General features: G+C 36.3%; 5 non-coding genes across 5 annotated transcripts; all 5 read left to right on the forward strand.

The window, feature by feature from the left end:
- The first annotated feature begins 21,057 nt into the window (after positions 1-21,057).
- Positions 21,058-21,128, forward strand: TRNAG-GCC (transfer RNA glycine (anticodon GCC)). The gene has a single exon. It is a non-coding gene; the product is annotated as a tRNA-Gly (tRNA).
- Positions 21,129-21,359: 231 nt separating this feature from the next.
- On the forward strand, positions 21,360-21,430 carry TRNAG-GCC (transfer RNA glycine (anticodon GCC)). The gene has a single exon. It is a non-coding gene; the product is annotated as a tRNA-Gly (tRNA).
- A 952-nt stretch (positions 21,431-22,382) lies between these two features.
- TRNAG-GCC (transfer RNA glycine (anticodon GCC)) lies at positions 22,383-22,453 on the forward strand. The gene has a single exon. It is a non-coding gene; the product is annotated as a tRNA-Gly (tRNA).
- A 231-nt stretch (positions 22,454-22,684) lies between these two features.
- On the forward strand, positions 22,685-22,755 carry TRNAG-GCC (transfer RNA glycine (anticodon GCC)). Its single transcript has one exon. It is a non-coding gene; the product is annotated as a tRNA-Gly (tRNA).
- A 232-nt stretch (positions 22,756-22,987) lies between these two features.
- On the forward strand, positions 22,988-23,058 carry TRNAG-GCC (transfer RNA glycine (anticodon GCC)). The gene has a single exon. It is a non-coding gene; the product is annotated as a tRNA-Gly (tRNA).
- The last annotated feature ends 102 nt before the right edge of the window (positions 23,059-23,160 follow it).

Raw genomic sequence — 23,160 nt, forward strand, 5'->3', positions numbered from 1 at the left:
ACAAACACCAAAGCTTATTTGTGGCTACACACACTGAAAGTAAATGCGTACCATAAAAAGCATGAAAACACGAAGCTATTATCCGATTACGATCAGACCTTTCACTGGTCTGGGCTGCGTTCAGCAGAGCTCACCAAAAAAGACAGCGGATTTTGGAAATGTTTACCGGTGAGCTCTGTCGTCATAGCGTTTTATAAATGACGCTAGCGCAATAAAGCGTGCAAGGTACCAAGGCTTAACAAAAATTGTATGATAACATATTTATAGAGATTGATAACAACTTTTATAATTAAAATTAGAAACTAACATATCTCTTAAAATTCTCGCGTGATCAACTGGTTTCACGCCAATTAAATAGCTATAGTCCCATAGAGCTATTTGTATTAATTCCTCCATGGTTTTTTCGCCAAGCTGAGAACTACGCGTTTTACGTCACGTTATCCAAAAAGCCGACTATTTTCTTTGAAGACCGCGCTAGCTCAGCGCTAAACACCGTGACGTCACAATTCAAAAACAAAATCCCGTTATGCAGGATACTGCTAACAGCGCTGGGCTCTGCTGAACGCGACCCAGATTTCCACCATGATTATAAAGGGTGCGTTCAGTAACGCTCAACGGATACCAAACGCGTTGAGCTCCGTTGATCAACGTGATGTCATGTGACGTATTAGGCTACTGAACGGTTTTTGCAAACTTTGCGTTGCATCATCTGCTTACAGTTCATGGAAATGCAAACGCAAGGACCTGCTAGCCGAAATAAGAGCAAACTCTGACCCGTAACTTAGCCAAGGCTTAAACTTTCAAACCCAATAACTTTTAAAGCTTCATAGATATAATTGAAAAAATTTCATAAAATAATTAACAGACACTATTCATTCGCATTCAGTCGATGTTACACCGATTTTATAAATAGTTCCGAAATTATCCATCAAATTAACTTCTCGAAATCGTTCAGGGAGATAAGTTTCCTCCATTGCTGCTACGTCACAAATGCGTTGCTCAACGAAGTAATCGGCTCTTACAGCCGATGACTTCGATGCCTCTTCGCTTACAATCGTGACGTCAAACCGGAAGTTCCGAAAATCGTTCAACGGAGCCTCCGTTGAGCGTTACTGAACGCGCCCAAAATCTAAGCCTAATTATTTAAGAGTGTATTTAACTTTCGGCTCACTCTGAACCGTTAATGTCTCTGCATTACAGAAACGAAAACCAAACCCAAGCGTTTACTTTTTGGTTCACTAGGCCTATTGACAAATAAAAGTTCATTTGACCAACATAGTAGCGTTGTGCTTGTATTCACTTTAGAAAGGATTATGCTATAAACAGATGTAGTATAGCTTAAGTAATATATAAACATCCATTTTAAATAATAATATTAAAAAAAATCTTTGGAATATCAAAATGAAATAGAGCTTTAAAGCTACAAAAGTACTAAATGCATCAAAATTACGAAAAATATTTCCACATATTCACTTTATATATATTAAGGATAAAGGGAATATTATGGTTCTGTAGAATTTCTTTACACATCAAAACAAAACGAACTTTTAACGCAGCGCACTACTGTAACAACGGACGGACACACACAGACAAAAACATAGACTGCGTTTTAACTCTTTCCGTATTAATTTTGAATTGAGAAACATGATTATCTTAAATATTAAAATAAATATAATTAATATTTAATAATTTCTTCGTTAGTTATTCGCCTTATTGAACGTTACATCGTTTTAAAAAAGAACAATTAAACAATCTTGAGAGACTTGACTAATATTGGCGTTTGAAATGAAGCATACGCCGGTTGCTTGGCCTTACTCAAATAGGTAGTATATAAGGGTGTTGAACTACAGCTAAAAGCAAGAACAACCGCAATTGCGAAAACCTTTGGTGGCGATCCCACCTTAGGGAGGCTAGACGTTTCTCGTAACCCTAGCTGATCGCCGCGAATGTCTTAAACCCAACGATGACGATGGAGTAGAAGCCAGGTGTACAGACTGGTGTCCAAGTGGAATGGACGAAGCCCAGAAGATGGTGGTGATTAGAAGCCAGTATGTACAGACTGGTGTCCATGTGGGATGGACGAAGACCAAAAGATGGTGGTGATTAGAAGCCAGTATGTACAGACTGGTGTCCATGTGGGATGGACGAAGACCAAAAGTTGGTGGTGAATAGAAGCCAGTATGTACAGACTGGTGTCCAAGTGGAATGGACGAAGACCAGAAGATGGTGGTGATTAGAAGCCAGTATGTACAGACTGGTGTCCATGTGGGATGGACGAAGACCAAAAGATGGTGGTGATTAGAAGCCAGTAAGTACAGACTGGTGTCCGTGTGGGGTGGACAAAAACCAGAAGATGGTGGTGTGAGAACTCAAGTAGAGGAGCCATTTCCGTGACTGTGAAAGCAGTTCGGAAATGGCGAACACGTTTGCTCCGATTTGGAAACTGCGAACGCGGTCACGTGGGTGTAACAACAGACACACACACACACAGACACACCCACAGACAGACACACACACACACACACAGACACACACGATCGTTACAGAACCTCTCCGTGACATACGTCACTCGGAGAGGTAATATGAATCTAAATTTTTACTACGTTAAATAATATAATATATAAACACGCTTATGTTTCTAAGAAGAAATTGAGCGTTTTATCATAAGAGCATTTTCCAGAACGGCTTTTTCACAATCGCGTTTTCCATTGAAGCTTTTTACCATTTGAGCGCTTTTGATTTCAGCCTTTACCATATTAGCGCTTTGGACTACATCGTTTAACAATTTACCATATCAGTGTTTTAGACTACAGCTTTTACCATTTCGGATTCTAAGTTTCGGTTGAGTTATTTCATTACTAACAGCATTAGGTTTGGATATTATAACCCAAATATAGGATAGGTTGGTTTGGGTTTTTTGAACACCCTTGCAACGTTGTTCCTGGAACCTCTAATCAGGTCCTCGATGGTTTCCGACTTAGTCTTTACGTTGACAAAATTGTTTCTAATGCTTAATTCTTACGTTAGTAAAGGGTACCAAGGACTTCGTTAACATTTAACTAAGAATTAAATGTAATTACGAACACACTTGAATAAATAGTTACAGGTTTACTAACTATGAAAAACAATATAGAATATAATACTAGTATAAATCATACACCATAATGGTACTAAATATGGAAGCACGCTCTAGTAATAAGATTAAGTATGCATGACGCCTTGGTCGTTCTATTTCCTATTCTTAACAAATTGATTATTAATTTTAGTTACGTAACGTTTAGACTATAACCAGAAGTGAGATGAGACTAGAAGTGAAGGGTTCTAGCATTGATAGTAGACGCCCCGCCTTCCTGTTAACAAAATTCCTGTTAAAGCCAGGTGTACAGACTGGTGTCCATGTGGGATGGACGAAAACAAAGACCAGAAGATGGTGGTGTTAGAAGCCAGGTGTACAGACTGGTGTCCGTGTGGGATGGACAAAAACATAGACCAGAAGATGGGGGTGTTAGAAGCCAGGTGTCCGTGTGGGATGGACAAAAACAAAGACCCGAAGATGGTGGTGTTAGAAGCCAGGTGTACAGACTGGTGTCCATGTGGGATGGACAAAAACAAAGACCAGAAGATGGTGGTGTTTGAAGCCAATAAGTACAGATTGGTATTCATGTGGAATAGACAATTGACTAGTCAGATGAAGTAATAGTGGGCAATTGATTTTTGGATAGATTCAAGTTTTGAATTTTTCGGGAACTGTGAATGCGGTCCGGAAATAGCGAACACATTTGCTTCGATTCGGAAACTGAGAACGGGGTCCCCTGGGATGTAAGTCAATAACAACAGCCAGACACACAGACAGACAGAGAGATACGTCGAAATTAGAACCTCTCCGTGACATACGTAACTCGGAGAGGTAAAAATGAAACAGAGCTTTATAGCTACAAAACTACTAAAGGCATAGTAATTACGAAAAATGTTTCCACATATTCACTTTATATTATGGAAAAAGGGAATATTAAGGTTCTGTATGATTTCTTTACACATCAATACAAAAAACTTCTAACGCAGCGCACTAGTGTAACTACGGACGGACACACACAGCTTTTTTTTCTTTCCGTATTAATTTTGAGTTAAGATGCAAGATTTATCTTAAGTACTGAAACAAGATTATCTTAAATATTAAAATAAATATAATTAATATTATATATATTCTTCGTTAGTTATTCACCTTACTGAGCGTTGCATCATTTTAAACAAGTTGGGTAACCAAAATCAACCTCTCCGAGCCGAGACGAATTTACTTTCTAAACACAGGTTCGACAGCCAATGAGAAAACCGGAAATACATAGTTCAAATTGGCGAAATATTGCCAAGGTCTTTTGTAAAGGCTTAACCGTTTAACAATTTCCTGTGTATCCTCAATAATTCTAATTAGGACCTAATATTTATCACTGAAGTATGTATTTAACTTTGGGCTCACTATGAACCGTTAACACCTCCTTTAGGAGGACGCGAAACAAGGTCAATTCTAGTTTAAATCTAGGGTATCTTATTTCATAGACCCAATCGCTTCAACACTTATAGAGAGACGAAGTATTAAAATCCATATTATGTAGTGAAATTAAAAAGTTGCGTTTACACTATATATAATTGTAGTAAAGCTGAATTAAAAAGTAAACACCAAATTTGAAATGTTAATATCAAAAGATGTTCTTGGAATATTAAGATGAAACAGAGCTTCATAGCTACACAACTACGAAAAGAATCGTATTGCCGAAAAATATTTGAAATATTTCCATTTAATATTCTGCAAAAAGAAAATGTTATCGTTTTGTAAGAGATATTTTCATCCTACTCGCTTTATATTAACTTTGATAATGCGTGTAGTGTTTCGATTCAGATGCCATCTTCATTACTGGTTCTATATAAACTCTCATTACTTGTTCTATATAAACTCTCACTTGTGTTATTACATATTAAGAAGTTTATCTTAAATATATAAATATAACTGATATTAATTATTTTAATCGTCAGTATTTTAGGTTAATTATAGTTAAGTCGGTTTAAGAAACTTAATTCCTAAAATAATTTTAAAAATAGCTATCTTTAACGTTATACTTCTAGGGAACACCTATATCAGAACTTTTGTAAATTTAGGGTATATAAGGCGATTGATTCACAATAAGGGATAAGAAAATGCGCAATTGCGTGAACCTTTGGTGGAAGCCCTGCCATTGGGAGGCTAGACGTGTCTCGTAACCCTAGCCGCTCGCCGCGTACATCTCAAGCCTAACGACGATGATGGAGTAGAAGCCAATGGTACTGATTGGTGTCTATGTGGTATAGACGAACCACCAGTAGAAGGTGGTGTTAGAAGCCAATGTTGTAGATTGGTGTCTATGTGGTGTAGACGAAAGACCAGTAGATGGTGGTGTTAGTAGCCAATGTTGCAGATTGATGTCTATGTGGTATAGACGGAAGACCAATAGATGGTGGTGTTAGAAGCCAATGTTGCAGATTGATGTCTATGTGGTATAGACGGAAGACCAGTAGATGGTGGTGTTAGAAGCCAATGAGAACAGATTGGTGTGTATGTGGTGTACATGAAAGACTAGTGCATGATGCTGTTGTTTGAAGCCAATAAATACTGAGGGTGTTGAGTGAATGAATTGGCGGAAGGTGTAACGACTAGTTCATGATTGACGTTAAATAAGATAGACAAAGCAAAGAAGTAAAGTTCTCGGAGTTTCTGTGTACTGCAAACGCTGTCCGGAAATTTTGAACACGTTTGTTCCGATACGCAAACTGCGAAGGCGGTCACGTGGGGTGTGACAGACACACACACCCACACGTCCAGTGCAATACCTCTCCGTGACGTCATCGTCACTCGGAGAGGTAAAAAGAATAGATATACATTCTTGAGGGACTTGACTAATATTGATGCTTGAAGTGAAGGATACGCCTGTAGTTTAGCCCTTCTCAAATTGGTAGTGTATAAATGTTTAGAATCTTAGTTATGAATAAGAACAGCGCAATTGCGTGAACCTTTGGTGGAAGACCCCGCCATTGGGAGGCTAGACGTTTCTCGTAACCCTAGCTGATCTCCTTAATGATGATGGAGTAGAAGCCAGTATGTTCAGACTGGTGTCCATATGGATTGGGCAAAAGACCATATGATGGTGTTGTTTAAAAGCCAGTAAGTACAGACTGGCGTCCATGTGGAATGGACGAAAGACCAGAAGATGGTGGTGTTTAGAAGCCAGTAAGTACAGACTGGTGTACATGTGGGATGGACGAAAGACTAGAAGATGGTGGTGTTTAGAACCCAGTAAGTACAGACTGGTGTCCATGTGGAATGGAAAAAAGACCAGATGATGGTGGTGTTTAGGAGCCAGTATGCACAGACTGATGTCCATGTGGGATGGACAAATGAACAGAGGATAATAATGTTAGACATTCAATGGAGTAATATCTATTGTAAGTGGAATCCAAATTTCCGAGAACTGTAAATGCGGGCCGGAAATTGAGATCACATTTGCTCCAATTTGCCGGCCGCGAACGCGGTCCCCTGGGGTGTAACGACAGACAAACACACGGACACACAGATCTACGTACACAGACACGTCGAAATTAGAACCTCTCCGTGACATACGTCACTCGGAGAGGTAACAATTTAAGACCTACGTAAAATGAACGTTCCAAAAAAATGAATGATCCAAACGTTCTCTAAATTATTACTTTAAACTAAGGATTGTAAGAACAAAATAGTAATAAATCAACAAAATATGACATAATAAAACCAGTTGCTAATATTTATTTAATTTCATGAAAATACTTTAAGCCAGCCCTTTTAATATACTTGAAGTGTATAACAGCTTCAAAGAGGAAGAGACGTCTTCTAACTAAACCTAACCTAACATCAATATTTTGGAAAAGGCGTAGCATTGTTAAGTGATTTATAAAATATTACTAACCTAACTTAACCAAATATTGGCGTTTCCAAGGCAGTAAAAATGTATTTAAAACGCTTTCATTAAGAAACGACATTAATAGAAATTAAACTATATAGCATTTTTGAGGTCGCTTAATTCGACAAATACCGTCGTTTGAATTGTAAATACCAAACTCGCCGTTGGGCTAAATTCATTAAAAACATTGGCGGGATTCGGTCTAATGGAATTCTGCGCAATGGGAAGATACCGACTAGAAGATGTTAGAGGTTATATGGCACTGTGCTGAAAAACTGAAAGGAGATTAACGTTTACGAATAAATTCACGATTACATTTCCAACTCTCCATAAAAAACTCGTGCATAAATACAATTACATCTCCTTGTGCTGTTATCGTAAATTTTCGCAAAAAAAACCGTAGGTTTTTCGCGTACAGGTTAGAATCCTAGAACTATCTAGAAAATAATTATTCCTCTTTATTCTATTCTGTAATCGATTGTATCATATGTGAATAGAGCTTTTGATAGGTGTGGTTATGTAGCTGTACGATACAGTTCTAGGTTTGTTTGTGACCCCGGGTAGGGTATATGAAAAACAAGCGTGTGTAGAAAGTATTTTGGAGCTTCAATCCTAATAACTCGACATCGGATGTTCTCCCTAATGAACAAAGATAATTATGTTAAACTATGGCTTTAAATCAAATACAAAATATTATCAGAAATACCTGTATAATTCGACATGAATGATAAGTTAACAATCTTTTGCTGGAAGTTTAACATAAGTTTATGTTAAGAGTGCTCTTAACATGCTGTTATTAATGGATTTTGAATGTGGCTTCTCCTTTGTCAAAGCATCAATGAGGTTGATGCTGGTTTCTGTACAACTCCGTAGTTTGGTATGATTATCTACTCGTATACTAATCCACCAAACACTTAAACAGAATAAATATACTGTTTGGATTAAATATAATTTTAATTGCGAAATTTTGTAACATTTTAAAATTATTAGAAATTGCATTATTTCGATTATGTAAGGTTTTTGTTAGGTGTGTTTATGTAATCAGACCGAGCATTGCGAAGGTGTTTTTTGCCGTTGAGTTGAAATCGTTTAAATGTCCCTAGTTCAGTGTTGGTTTAATACGAATTACTTTCTTCCTGTAAAAGAATGTTTTAAATTAACAAGTGTTGGCACTTATCATGTAACGAAACTTAAAAAGAAACATAAAATTATATAAGAACAGCTATTCTATATAATGATATGGGGCACCAATTTAAATACCGAAATTATAAACCCTAAATGTAAATTAAATCCATTTTTAAATTAATAGAGTGTTTTCAAAAGAGGAATGCAAGATTAAAATTGGTAAAATTGTAGTTTTAAGAGATTTTGGTTGTGTTTGAATTTACTCTTTCGTAGATTAATTACCGCTAAAATCTTATTAAACGTTATACAAAATTTTAAATTCTCAAAGTGCCAAAATCAAAACGCTATATTCAGTTCCTTGTCATAACGCAATATTTGATCAGAAAAGAAAACATACAATTTAACAATAAATAATCGAAAAACGCTGAGTAATCTTACCCACTATGCATAACAAAATGTTTTAAAAAAAAGTAGTTCTCATACTAGGAATGTAATTAATAACACAATAATCGAAATAATCAGAAAAATCTTACTTCCTATGCAAAACACAATGTTTAAAGATAATTAAAGCAGAATGTGTTATCAAACTTAGCACGGTGATATAAATATTCGAAATAAACAGGAAAGTCTTACGCCCTATACAAAACAAAATGTTTAAAGATGGAATTAAACGGGAAATGTTATTAAATTAGTCATTGAATTAATATATAATGATTCGAAATGCAAAGAAAACCTTACGTGCTTTGCAAATCAATTGTTTAAAATAAGATAAAATGGAAAATGATATCAAACTAGGCACAGAATTAAAAAATAAAATCTAGATATGAAAATAAAAATCTTACCCTCTGTGCAAAACAAAATGTTTAAAAGTAAAATAAAACAAAAAAAATGTTATCAAACTACAGCCATAGAACTATTAAATAAAAACTCGAAATTAACCGAAAAATCTTACCCGCTATGCAAAGTAAGATGATTAAGGAAAAAATAATAGGGAAAAATGTTATAAATTAGGTATAAAATTAATAAATAATCTAAATTAATTGGAAAATCTTACCTCCTATTCAAAACCAAATGTTTAAAGATACAATAAAACGGAAAATGTTATTAAACTTGGCAGATAATTAACAAATAAGAAACTTAGAAACAAATAGAAAAATCTTACTCTCTATGCAAAAGAAAATTATTAAAGATTAAACAAACCGTTAACTGTTATAAAACTTAGTTTGACAAACTAGGCATAAAGTTAATAAATAAAAACTGGAAATGAAAAGAAAAATCTTACCGTCTATGCAAAACCAATGTTTAAAGAAAAAATAACACGGAAATATTATCGAACTTGTCATAAAATTTATAAGTAAGTACTCGAAAAGAAAAAAATCTAACCCACTATGCAAAACAAAATGTTTAAAGAAAAAATAAAACAGAAAATGTTATCAAACTAGTCATAAAATTAATAAGTAATCAAAATTAATTTCAAAATCTTACATCCTATGCAAAACAATGTTTCAAGTAAAATAACAAGGAAAATGGTTTCAAATTATTCATAGAATTAATAAATATAAACTCGAAATAACCAGGAAAAACTTACCCACTGTGTAAAACAAAATGTTTCAAGATAAAATGTTATCAAACTAGGCATTGAATTGTGGAAAAAATATTCGAAATAAAAAGATCTTACAGGCTACGCAAAACAAAATGTTTAAAAGTAAAATGAAACGGAAAATATTATGAAACTAAGCATAGAAAAATAAATAAAAACTCGAAATAAGCAGAGAAATCTTACGTCCTATAAAAACATAACACAATGTTTAAAAATAAAAAAGATATATGTTATCAAACTAGACATAGAATTAATTAATACATTATGGAAATAAACAGAGAAATCTTTACTTACCCTCTATGCAAACACAATGTTTAAAGATAACATATGAATTTAAAAATATGCCAAGACTTGACCGAATTAAAAAATGAACCATGGATGTAAAAGTAGAAAAAGAAAGGAGATGAGCTTTAACTTTTGGGGAAGAAGGGACCGCAGAATCAAAAAAACTAGACCACGCAACTAAACGAATCTTTTATCGTCATTAAAATTTTACCAAATTAGCCTACATTTCAACCCTTAATGCCTCCCACTAATCGAGTGGGTAGAGAAGCCGGGCATATTTCTTTTTCTTAATATTTTTCCTCCATGAATGTATTCCTATGGCTCTCAAAATGTAAAAAAAATGAATCTATAAATCTTACTCCCTTTGGAAAATGGAACATTTTAAAATTAAAAGAAAATAATTATGTTTACGAATTTGACATACGATTAATAATTAAGCACTGGGAACGATTAAAGAATACTTACTGACTATTCATCCCATGGTTATCAGGAAAATGCGCAGAAAATAAATGTTTTTAAACTAGAAATCGTAAATTGAGCAAAGCAGACAAACTTACTATCCATAGACGAATACTTACAAATGATCTTATTATTACCGCCATATTCAGGATTTTGCCTCACACTAAAAATGGATAACATCACGATGATAAGAAGCAAAGATAAGCGCACGAGAGTCTGAAGGAATGACATCTTTGTGTAACTAAAAAATCATGTTTATGGTAAGATAATAGTAGTTTGCAACGTCTTGTCTTGGACATTTTTCTTGGAAAGGTGCTAAACGTCACTAAATTACATGTTTTACAAGTATTACTTGTAGGGACGGTAATGTGCTAATAGGTTGACAGGAAATTCATTATAAGAATTGCTAAAATCCGTCCAGATTTTAGGGTACTCATTAACATTTAAAAAAACCTAGGTGCAACTGAACAGTCGCTTCAATCTTCAAGCTCTATTTGTTTACAAACAAGGGATTCAAACAGTCATTGTAATTAAACGTTTTAACAAAAAAATTGGATTTGATAATTTCAGGAAAGCTACGAGCGAGGTGGGAGACGCGACGCGGTGGTAGACTAGGTGAGAGCGTCTGATCCCTCAAATGATTCACCGATCCAATAAAATGCTATCCGCTCTCTGACGCCACAAAAGTGAGGTAGAACATGACGTAGGGGATAATACTCCCTTCGATAAAACCAACTATTGGATGCTATCACCAGCCCAGTTACGAAGTTCAACGAATTATTAGAATTATTTGAAATGAAACCGACGCACTGCCGATTTATAGGGTTCAATAAGTTAACTAACCTATTAGTGGGAGCTGTATTGAATAAGAGTGAAGACAGAGGTACATAATGGATTTTCACAAAGAACCAATATTAGTAGGTTAAAAGCTACCTTGAAATTTGATAAACAAATTTATTTTTCTTTAAATTCGTTTCAAAATAATTCCCAAGGTTTCTAAGAAGTTAAAAAAAGTTTGTCCCCATATTAAAACCACTAGAAAGAAAAGATAAGGTAATTTACAACTTTGACCAGAAACCGCAAGATGGCAAACCCAAGAACAGATTGCTTTCGTGATGAATTACGTAACGCGGCGTTTCTATGTAAAAACCAGAATATCAGACAAGTGATCAGGGTACATTTCGATCGCAGACGAAAACTAATACTAGCCCTTAGTGAAAATATTAATTTATGCTCCAAAACACTTACATTCGAGTGGAGTAGTATTTGCTAGTACAAGTATGGAATGAATCAACGTTTTGCGAATAACAGTGGTAGGCAGACTCTTAAATATACAATTTCAAGTACGGTTTTTAACTGCGTGTGGTTATGCATGCAATAACCAACGGAGTAATGCGCTGATACCCAGTTAGTTAGATAGATAGTATGGCCTTAGGATGCACGCGAATAGGAATTGCACGCGATTGCATGGTTATTGCTGTCGTAAGAAGGGTAGAATCATTTTTAAACTCGTCCACGAAATGAATCATTTCGCATTTTTTGATAGTACTGCAGTATGTATTGTCCCTGACTTCCACCAGTCTTACATAAGAACCAGTTTTCATATACATACACATGTATACATGTATAGTAAGCCATAATCCCTCACTGGGAGGCATTCGTTACGGTGAAGTTGCTTTCCCAATTACATAGACATCACGAACGCCTTCGATAGGGTAGCAAGTTGATGGATTTAATTTTTTGACAAACGAAATTCTGAAATTAGTTACGGCCATGGTTTCTTTCTGATTGTGTTGATTTTGTACGATTTACGGAAAGAGAAAAAATGTATGGTAAATTAGAAATGACAACTTATGGTGTTGTAGTCACTGTATTTCACGTATATTGAATTGGGCAGGGATTCCTCAAGTTTATGTGGCACTCTTCTTAACTTTATAGTGTATGTGAGCCACAGTATAGCCTTAGATCGTTATTGGGTGCTGTACAACCTTAGCACATTGGAAACCACACGGAGTAATGCAAAATGATTTTTGCCCTTGTTTTATAAACCGTCTACTAGGAAATGAAACTGAAAAGCGAGTTGTTCTAGATCCTATCGCACTCGACGTAGTTTCAAAAGTACCAACTACGAAACACAGGTCTATCAATCGTCTGAACAATTCTAAGTTACGGTGTCAACTAAGGATTTTTATTCAATTAGAATCTATTGTTTAAATACTGATTGATAACCCTTATCTGGTCAAAGGACTAAATGTACCAGCAGGCTTTGCGCGTACTCCTTTTTGTGAGTTAGGGAAAAATGGGGCGATCAATGACGTTTTGCAACTACATCAACCTACTCGATTTTCAAGTCAATACCTTTATATTATGGCAGCCAGCTGTAAAAATTTAGTTAAACGCTGCGTTAAAAGCATTTATAGTTCAGACAAACCTTCCATCAACCCATTTTTAATACGTAATCCAATGGAACAATAACCAGGCATGGAATATTGCTACGGAAACGGTGGTATGAACCGAATCCACTGACTCTCTACTCTCGAGAACTGGAATCTCAATGAACTTTAAGAAAAATTACAATTAATTGCAGATAATTTAATCCACGTATTGATTTACTGAATATTAATGAGTTTAAAAAATCAATACAATAATTAATAATATCTCACCAGTAGAAAACTAAACTAATTTTTGTACATTAAGCCCTAAGTGCGTAAAGAAAACTGACCTTCAAACTTTCATCAAAAACTAGCAACCATCAATACGGTAAAAACACAATTTTGTAGATGGGGAAAAACATAAAAATCCGGCTATAATTGAGATAATTTCATTATAAAAACAATGGCATATGGAAATTCACGTCTCAAAGTGTCTAAATCCAAAAATCTATATACAGTGCCTAATCATAACGCTATATTTCATTGAGAAAATAAAAAGCATATTATCTTTGAACTACACGCATTTAATTAAAAAATAATCGATAAATGTTGAAAAATCTTACCACCTATGCATAACACAATTTAAAATTAAAACGGAAATTGTTATCAATTAATTAATATAATTAATATGTAAAAACTCGAAAAAAAGAGAAAAATCTTACTAACTATGCGTAACAAAATATCTAAAAATAAAAAAAATAAAGGGTCCCTTACTAGAAATGTAATTAATAAAACAATAATCGAAACAAACAGAAAAATCTTACGGGCTAAGCAAAAACGGAAATTATAACGGTAATTATAATTAAATTAGGCAAAATGAAACGGAAAATGTTTTCAAAATAGGCATAGAAATAATAAATAGAAACTGGAAATAAAATTTTTTTATTTGATACTTTCATAGTAACGTTAATTAAACCTTCAATACCTTGATTTAACTTTTCATTTATAGTCCTTATTTAATTTAAGGATGATGTCAGTTTGTAAGTCTTGTCAATTTTATTCCCCCTTTCCCACAGAGAGGGTCTGAAATTTAAATCACTTCGCAGAGACTGGAGGTCTTCAACATTCGGTGACAGACTCTCATTCTCAATGGGCATTTAAAAAACTGTATAAATTTAAATTGAAATTCCAAATTAAAATTAAATACCTTTTGTTTGATACATTGATATTAACGTAATCAATCCTTGAATACTCTATTGGTACTATCCAGGCTGGGAAATAAGGATATATTTTAAACTAGTCCTTTGGACCAGTGACCCCCTAGTGTCTGAAATCATTTACTGGTCTCCGGACTGGTCCCAGCCTTTGCTCTCCAATAGATTTGCAATTAATAAACTGGTCCCGAGGACCAGTAACCCCCACTTCTTGAATTAAAAAACTAGTCCAAGCAATTAATAAACTGGTTTTGGACCAGAGGAAGTGTGCTATTTCCCAGCCTGGTACTATCAACACCATCGTTAAATTTATTACTTAAATAATATAACTTTTTTAAATATATTAATCAAATTAGCGACTTATAATTAGTTAACTTTAAATGAATATGTTTCATTGATTAAAATTACATTTCTAAAAATTGTAAGGTAGATAGCACTTTCATGTTTCATGTAGAAATTTCATATTTCCGTGGATTAAGAGATGAACACGTTGATTCCGTTTGTCGTTGATTGAAATTAGTTTTATTTTGATCACAAATTTCATTTTATATCTTTGAGTTGTTGCAAGAAGTTATATCTAGTATCTCAGAGAGAAGGTATAAATTCGCCAGATTTCCAGCTTTATCTCCAGTCCAAACGTAGGTCCGGAGTCAATCCCCGTCTCTAAAATACAACCACCATCTCATTGGTTCTTGAAAACTCACGTCAGCGTGACGACGCGAGTGACGAAAATTACAGTCTTATTTTCCGACCGAGGAGAGGCGCGCCTTCCGTCGGGGAGAACTTTAATTTCTTTTTTGATTAATATGATAATATTAATTGTAATGTTTAAGTTCCCAAGTAGAAATCTAATCTTGCCTAGGATTAAAAAGATATATAATAGTTATAAATTGCAAAAAAAATTGCAAGCAACACAGCGCTATAGGCAGTCTGGCGCGCGTGCGAAGTCTGTCTGTCTCTCCTCTACCGCCATACGATACAATATATATATACGACTGCATCCAGTGGAGAGCGCGTCGGGGAGGTGAGGGGGGATCCATATCCTTCTACCTCTCTCTTCTCTTGACTCTAACTTAACTCGCTCTCTGTTATAAGCGAGCGTAGCTACGTGGTAGCGCGCGCGGGCGGGCGTCTTCACTGACGTCTCGAGAGCGTTGACGTTGGTGTGTTCGAGTCCCTTCGGGGATTTGGAAATTTACGAAATAAAATAAATTGAAATTCAACTACCCAGCTCCATCTGTTCGCTTTTTATTTCAGAATTTGAATTCCGCACGGAAAAAAGGGGGAAAAGGCACCCAGTCAGTCAACCAGCCAACAAGGGTCAGACCAATACTTTCGCAATTCGAAGCACAAAAGTAAAAAATAATATCATGTGAACTTCTTTTAAATTTTTTGTTCCACTTATTGATAAATAATTTCCAATGTCAAAATTGTAAGTTCAGTATTCGATCCAGGTCTAATGGTCCAAATGTAATGAAACCATAATGAGAAGTGTGTTACAATCAATTTTATCTAAAAATGGTTAAAAACATTCTAATTAATTAGCTTTGTCAAAATGATAAATTTAGTACTTTCACCCCCTTTCCAAGATTAAACATATTGATCACAGATGACACTAAAAAACTTTTAATTAAAACAAATTATAGGCCATAAAGCTTAAAACACCAGTTTTGGGGAAGTTCAAAAGAACCCTTGTGTTTCTACCAAGCAAACGTTACTATATAAACAAAATTTTACTTCAAAACTGTATTTACCGAAAATATTACATATTTTTAAAAAAAAGAAGAGTAGAAAATCATGATTAAGAAACTAACTGGAAAACGTTGGGGAAAAGTATCATAATACCAGTTACTGTTGGTAAAAAAACCAAGGTTTAGTGAAGATGTAGTTTTAAATTATACTTAGTTATCAAGGAGAGCCAAGATTCCCAAGAAGAAAAACGCTTTCTCGCAGCAGTCCTATGCTTGTTCGTTGACATTCTGAAGCCTCTTGTGTGGTAGACTTTACATTTTATGCATTAAATCTTTATCAGTATCATCCGCTAGTGCTAAGCTTTCTTAAAGAAAGACTTTATTATGCGTGTTTTTCTACTGCTCAGGTTTTGATGAAACAGTTTGACTATGGCTTGGGAAATGACATTAAGTCAGGGCATCACCCCAAGGGTTTCCCGACATCTGCCCCTCTGCACGTTTAAAAATCTTAGAAAACTTGTTCAAGAGGTCTAGGTTTTATAATCTATTACCTCCTAAAAGGCATATTTTGGATATGGAGAATGGGGTTGGGTTTTTTATCTTGGAAAACGGTTGTAAGTGTTGAATTCGAATTTGTGACATAGGAAATAAATTTATATTAAAAAATCTAGCATGAGTCCTTTTTAATATAATTAAATAGATTGTAACACACCTCAGAGTAAAATTTCAGGACATTTGTATCAGTAGATCCGAAGATATTTTCAGTCTTAGCACTATACACATCATTTTGACCTTGGAACATAATTTTTATAAAAACAAATATCCATTCTAGAAACCTGAATCCAGTTTAGTATTATAAAACACGCTGATACACACTTCTCATTAAAATTTCAGGTCATTTGGATCAATAGGACGAAGGATCAGGCCAAAAAACCTACCTCCTCCCATAGAACTTGATGTTAATGTAATGTTATTCATGTAAACAGAAGTCCATTAAATTAGCCTAGGAAGCAACCAAAAGCGGGGTTTGGGACTCCCCTCTCTTGTGTAGCAATACTAAAGAAGGGCGACACATTCGCCACCTCGCGATAATTTTTCTCAGATCTCCGGTTTAGGTGCGACTCTTACGCCAAAATTTGCCCTATTGAGAGAGAAAACGCTATTAGCCTATTCACTTTAAGGGCCGCGCATGAGAGGTTGCAATGTTTGGGGGCATGAGTTATAGCGCTTCTATGGAGCTAAACGCGTAAACTAAACAACGATGGACGTATGGGAGACCTTTTGAAATTTAATATTAAAATAAAATGCCTAATATTAAAACCGAGATACTACAATTAAAACCATGTTAAGAAATAAAGTGTTTAAGTTTTAATGGAAACGGTGCATTGATATTAGTAGGCCGCTATAACTCACTAAGCCTTGGCGACGGTACGGGATCATCGCTTCATCGGCGAATAGACGGCGATGTCCGCCGATGCCGTGCCGAAAGCGCTGTGTATAAATGCCCGTAAGCCCTGGCGCCCAATTTAGTGAGTAGAACTTCATTAAATGCCCTAATTTTACGTCTATAAATTGAATTCGATAAAATTTCACCTCGGAAGTTCAATTAATACTTTTACAACAAGTAATACAACACTGTTTTATAAAAATAAACTCGAATGCGTAGCAATTAAGGCAAAAGGAATGGTTAAAAGTACTGCACTGCCCCCAAACATTCTTTCTACGCATGCTCACCTCTCGAAATTTTCCCCCCTTTTCACCCCCGCTCTACCGGTGAAAAGGTCTATTGGCTGAAAATGAACACTGTATCTCTAAAGGGACCGGAAAACGCCCCCGTCCACTGTAAAACCGAGCCCTCTTTAGCTTAGAATCAGGAGAAGAGATGGGGGGGGGGTGAATTTTGGAATAGTCAAGGTCATTCAGTTTATTATGACTCTTCATAAACCTATTGGAAAAACTATTTAACGACCGTGGCCGTTCGTTTTTTATTTTTTTATAAAGCAAACAATCTACCCTTTAGAGATGCAGCGTTCATTGCCCGAAGAAGTCACGCCCCACTCACGTCCAGAAAGACTTCTTAGAGAGGAGCTTGAGATTTCTATCAGGGTTAGGAAAGGGGAAACATTTAACGTCTATAGATGGAGTTAGGGGTTCTTACCCCAGCAGAGACTTACGCTATACCAGCTATTGTAATTATTTACTTCCTTGGCTAATTTAATGGACTTCTGATGTAAATCGAATTCTTTGAACGGAGAGATACTTCTACAATACTTCCGCTACCCTCCTCTCACTTGGAGATGTAGTAGATTTACACCTAAAAGTAGTTTTAATTCTCGAGGCCTCCGCGTCCAGCCTCCCGTCGCGTTCACGGTCCACCCGGGTCACAGTATCTGCCTCATCTAACTCTTTTCCAACCGCCAGGCTGTCGCGCTCCAGCTCCTTCCCTCTCCTCATCTTTTCAGACTCTCAATCTACTCTCGTCTCCTGGACACTTCCCGAGCTTTGGACCTTTTAGTCATCGGCATCATCGACCCCTTGACTCGCGCCCGGCGCAACGCCCGGTTCCTCTGGACTCCTGGTCACGTGGGGATCCCCGGTAATGAAGGTGCCGGCCGGCTCGCCCACCAGACTCTTGTTTCCCGTCCTCCGGCAATTAATGCCTCGTTCCCTTACACCGCGTCCGAGGCTACCCTCATCCTTCGGGCTGCTACCCGCCGTGTCTGGGCCTCGACCAGGTCCGCCGATCCTGGCGCCCGCTTCCTCTATCAACATCACTGTTTATTTATGGTAGTTTTAAAATCAGTTGAGTTTATTTGGTAAAAACTTTATTCACACTAAAAGATTATTTTACAGTCAGTCCCGTAGTCCTACTCTAGCTCTGGTTTGTTATTCGACTGAGAGTACGCGTACAAAGTGGTTTACCTATATATAGCTGCCGTAGGCCTAACACTGTTTTAACCCTTACGACTTTGATTAACATGTTTTTTTAATCCGAAGTCTACTATTAGTTTTTTATCCTAATAGTAATAGTAGAGATTTATACCATATCTTTTTTTTTTAATTAATATTATTACTATCCCGGAGAGAACCACGCAGGTGTTTTTAATGGTCTCCCATAGGCGGATGTTCGTGTTGGTTGCTCAGGCCGTCTTAAGGCGTCATGGGGCCCAGGGCTAATTATTTCAGCAACGTCAAAAAATAAATATTCAGTTGTAAAAGACTCGAGCCAGCCTATTATATAAAAAGGCAATTTTATGTCGTCAAAAATATACAAATTCCAGGAAAAACGTCCATGTTGTGTCAATACAGTAGCGATAAGCTTAAAACATTTTCTTTCTAGTCTTTTCATGAGTTCTGATTCTCTTTGATTGTCACGCTCTTCTGGCTCATCCTGAGATACATTACGCTTTTGGTGAATGTGAGAATCCGATGATGTTGTCCCCAGTTTTGTTGTTAAACATTAGGTTAATTTCGTTATTTTCGAAGAATTTTCCATCTCCTCAAGCGCCTTTTTTCTCTTTGTAGCTTAACTTTCAAATTTGCGACTCATAGTTTTTACTCGTCTGAAACCCACTGACCCTTGCGATGATTAAGGATATTTTGAAGTTTGAAAAATATAGGCCTGAAAAATCCATGCGTGCTCAAACTAAAACCGACTCATTTAAGAGAGCAAAGTTCATAACTCCAGTTTGCCCTATCACTCACATTTACATCGCTGCATAGCGTTTGACGGACAATGCGTCACGTTATCAGTTAGCGTTTGGAAAGGTAAACAAGAAAAGTCGATTAGTGTGGGTTATTGAAAATTCAAAATGAATGTATAAATAATATAATTTGGTAATCAGATTGTACTTGTTGTATGTTGTATATTATGTATATATTTTGTATGTAAATATTTTTACGAATCAGGCCTAATGCGCTCTTTATCTTTAACTGTCCTGCTAGAGGGAATGTGAGTAGTAGACAGTTAAGATTGAAAGACATGTGAGTAATCAGGACAATTAAAACAGAAACTTTGAACGAATGGACCGGTTCCCACGACAATAAAACTATAAAAACTTGTAAGCATCGATATCGGAGAGCATTAGGGTTTTCTATCTATTTTACCGGGAGATGGCCTTGCGAGCTGGACCAAAACGTGCGCAAAAATGAACATTTCAAATTTCAAGTTAGGGAAAATGAACATTTCAATTTCCTTAAGTCCAGCTAACAGCGCTCTCGGGTGAGGGAATTCGGCAACATAAGTTGCCAAACGAAAAATGAAAATCGGCGCCGCGCACAGGCCTTGATTAATGTAGGCAATATATAAAGTAACAGATTAAGTAAAGTAGAGTGAAAAGACAGTTTAGATTGAAAGACATTGAGTTAATTGGATTTAATAAACCGTTTGAATTCGGCTAACCGCTAAAGCAAAATTGGGTGACATGTTACTCATCAGACTGATTCTTTGAAGTTACGAACGGAGGAGAACGGCGCCAACTCCATGTTGGCTGGCGTCCACGGAGACTGTGTTCTGCAATTGTGGGTCGTAAAATGTCGATACGGACGAGGAAGATATGGTGTGCTTAAGATCTTCGAAAGCGCGTTGATGTGATTGATCCCATTGAAATATCGTGCCTTGTTTCAGTAGAGGTCGAAGAGGAGCTGTTCTTTCAGAGTATCCAGGTATTAATTTGGCCAAGAAGTTTATCATCCCAAGGAATCGTAAGAGTGCAGGTTTATCCGTTGGGGAAGATAAGTCGCGTATAGTTTTAATCTTTTCCGGGTCGACAGCTGCTCCCGTTGGTGTGATGATGTGGCCCTGGTAATTGATACGATGAACAGCGAGTTGAATTTTCATGGAGTTGAATTTAAAATACCCGTGCCCGCTGCAAAACTGAGTACAGGGTACTGTTGTGTGACTCCTTGGTTTGGGCATAGAGGAGGAAGTCGTCTTTAGAATTCGAGTCCTTGGATCGTCTCCGAAGATGCTGGTCATTATCCTCTGACAGTGTTCGAAGGCCGTTGCATTGCCATACGGTGGCGTGTAGCGATAATTCCCGAATGGTGTGGAGAAGGTGCAGTGTCGAGAACTCTCGTTGGTTAGCTCAATTTGCCAGAATGCTGACTTGGCGTCGAGAACGGTAAAGTGTTGTGCTCCGGCAAGTTCCGCAAAGATTACTTGTGATGATGGCATTGGGTATTTTTCTCGTAATAAAGCCTTGTTCATATTTCGTGCATCGATGCAATTATTAAATTGATAAATCCTTCTAAAAATATTATTTAAGTTGATAATTCAAAGATATATTTGGTTTGATTATCAAATATTCAGGTGAAATACCATTCTTTCCATATTCTGCTCTTTGCAGAGCATCGGTGGGTCAATGGTAGAATTCTCGCCTGCCACGCGGGAGATCCGGGTTCGATTCCCGGCCGATGCATGTTTTGGTCGTCATTTGATGCATAACGATATTGTGTTTAAATTGTATTATCCTTACTTCAGGGTCTTGGGAATATATTAAAAAAATTACGAAAATTAAGTAAAATGATAACTGTTAAATTGATAAATCCTTCTAAAAATATTATTTGAGATAATAGTTCAAAGACATATTTGGTTTATTATCAAATATTCAGGTGAAATACCATTCTTTCCATATTCTACTCTTTGCAGAGCATCAGTGGTTCAATGTTAGAATTCTCGCCTGCCACGCGGGAGATCCGGGTTCGATTCCCGGCCGATGCATGTTTTGGTCGTCATTTGATGCATAACGATATTGTGTTTAAATTGTATTATCCTTACTTCAGGGTCTTGGGAATATATTAAAAAAATTACGAAAATTAAGTAAAATGATAATTGTTAAATCACTGCCTTCTCTTGAAATGTACATCAGAAGCATTTTTTATGTGACATTTTGAATTTGCGCTTAGTAACCGTTAGATGGCTCTTTTCTGAGGCGAATTTTCGCGATGACGAAAGTAAATTCGTACTGCGCAGTCTCGCATGACGACACGTCTTTCGATTATGGCGGACCAGGAAGGGAAATAAGGATTTTTTTAAACTGGACCAAATAACCTGGTCCATGACCAGGGTACATCGTCTGCTAAATTAGAGAAGTGGATAATTAAAATATTGGAGATAACGTCTGTGTCCGAATTCAGCTGCCAAAGAAATCTCCTCCTACCTCTCCTAAGCTCGCTCATTGGGCAATCCAAATCAAACTTAAGGCATTTCATTGGCAGTGGCAGTTTTTGGGAAAAACGTAAGGGCTGGGATGGGTTGAAATTTCCATGCAGACGCCATTGACACGAGTCAAAACATACACCAAATTTAAACTAGTATTTTTCAAACTCGGAAACCGTTCAGCATTATGAACCGGTTTATTGACCGGTTTTTTGCTTTCTTTTTCGAGACGAACTTAGCAGATTATACTTCGACGTTGCTAACAATTTCCCATAGTTTTGAATTTGCCGCCAGTTTAAAACCCCAGAAAAGCGACATCTAGCGTCATTTGGGAAATCCTAACTGCCACCCCCCTTTTATTCCTATCGCAAGGCCTAGTATTAGAGAAGGCAGTTGTTAAATTGATAAATACTTCTAAAAATATTATTTGAGATAATAATTCAAAGAAATATTTGGTTTGATTATCAAATATTCAGGTGAAATACCCTTCTTTCCATATTCTGCTCTTTGCAGAGCATCGGTGGTTCAATGGTAGAATTCTCGCCTGCCCTGCGGGAGATCCGGGTTCGATTCTTGGCCGATGCATGTTTTGGTCGTCATTTGATGCATAACGATATTGTGTTTAAATTGTATTATCCTTACTTCAGGGTTTTTCGAAATCAATAAAAAATTTCAAAAAGTATGTAAAATGATAATTTTTAAACTGATAAACCCTTCTAAAAATATTATTTGAGATAATAATTCAAAGAAATATTTGGTTTTATTATCAAATATTCAGGTGAAATACCATTCTTTCCATATTCTGCTCTTTGCAGAGCATCGGTGGTTCAATGGTAGAATTCTCGCCTGCCACGCGGGAGATCCGGGTTCGATTCCCGGCCGATGCATGTTTTGGTCGTCATTTGATGCATAACGATATTGTGTTTAAATTGTATTATCCCTACTTCAGGGTTTTTCGAAATTAATAAAAAAATTACGAAAAGTATGTAAAATAATAATTTTTGAATTGATAAACCCTTCTAAAAATATTATTTGAGATAATAATTCAAAGAAATATTTGGTTTGATTATCAAATATTCAGGTGAAATACCATTCTTTCCATATAACACTCTTTGCAGAGCATCGGTGGTTCAATGGTAGAATTCTCGCCTGCCACGCGAGATATCCGGGTTCGATTCCCGGCCGATGCATGTTTTGGTTGTCATTTGATGCATACCGATATTGTGTTTAAATTATACTAGCTTATACCCGCGGCGTCGCTCGCGTGTAATAAGAACTTCCATCAAAATGAT

This window comes from Phalangium opilio, unplaced genomic scaffold (genome assembly GCF_054372755.1).
Source record: "Phalangium opilio isolate 3A_F unplaced genomic scaffold, DU_Popi_V2 ptg000002l_1, whole genome shotgun sequence".
NCBI lineage: Eukaryota > Metazoa > Arthropoda > Arachnida > Opiliones > Phalangiidae > Phalangium > Phalangium opilio.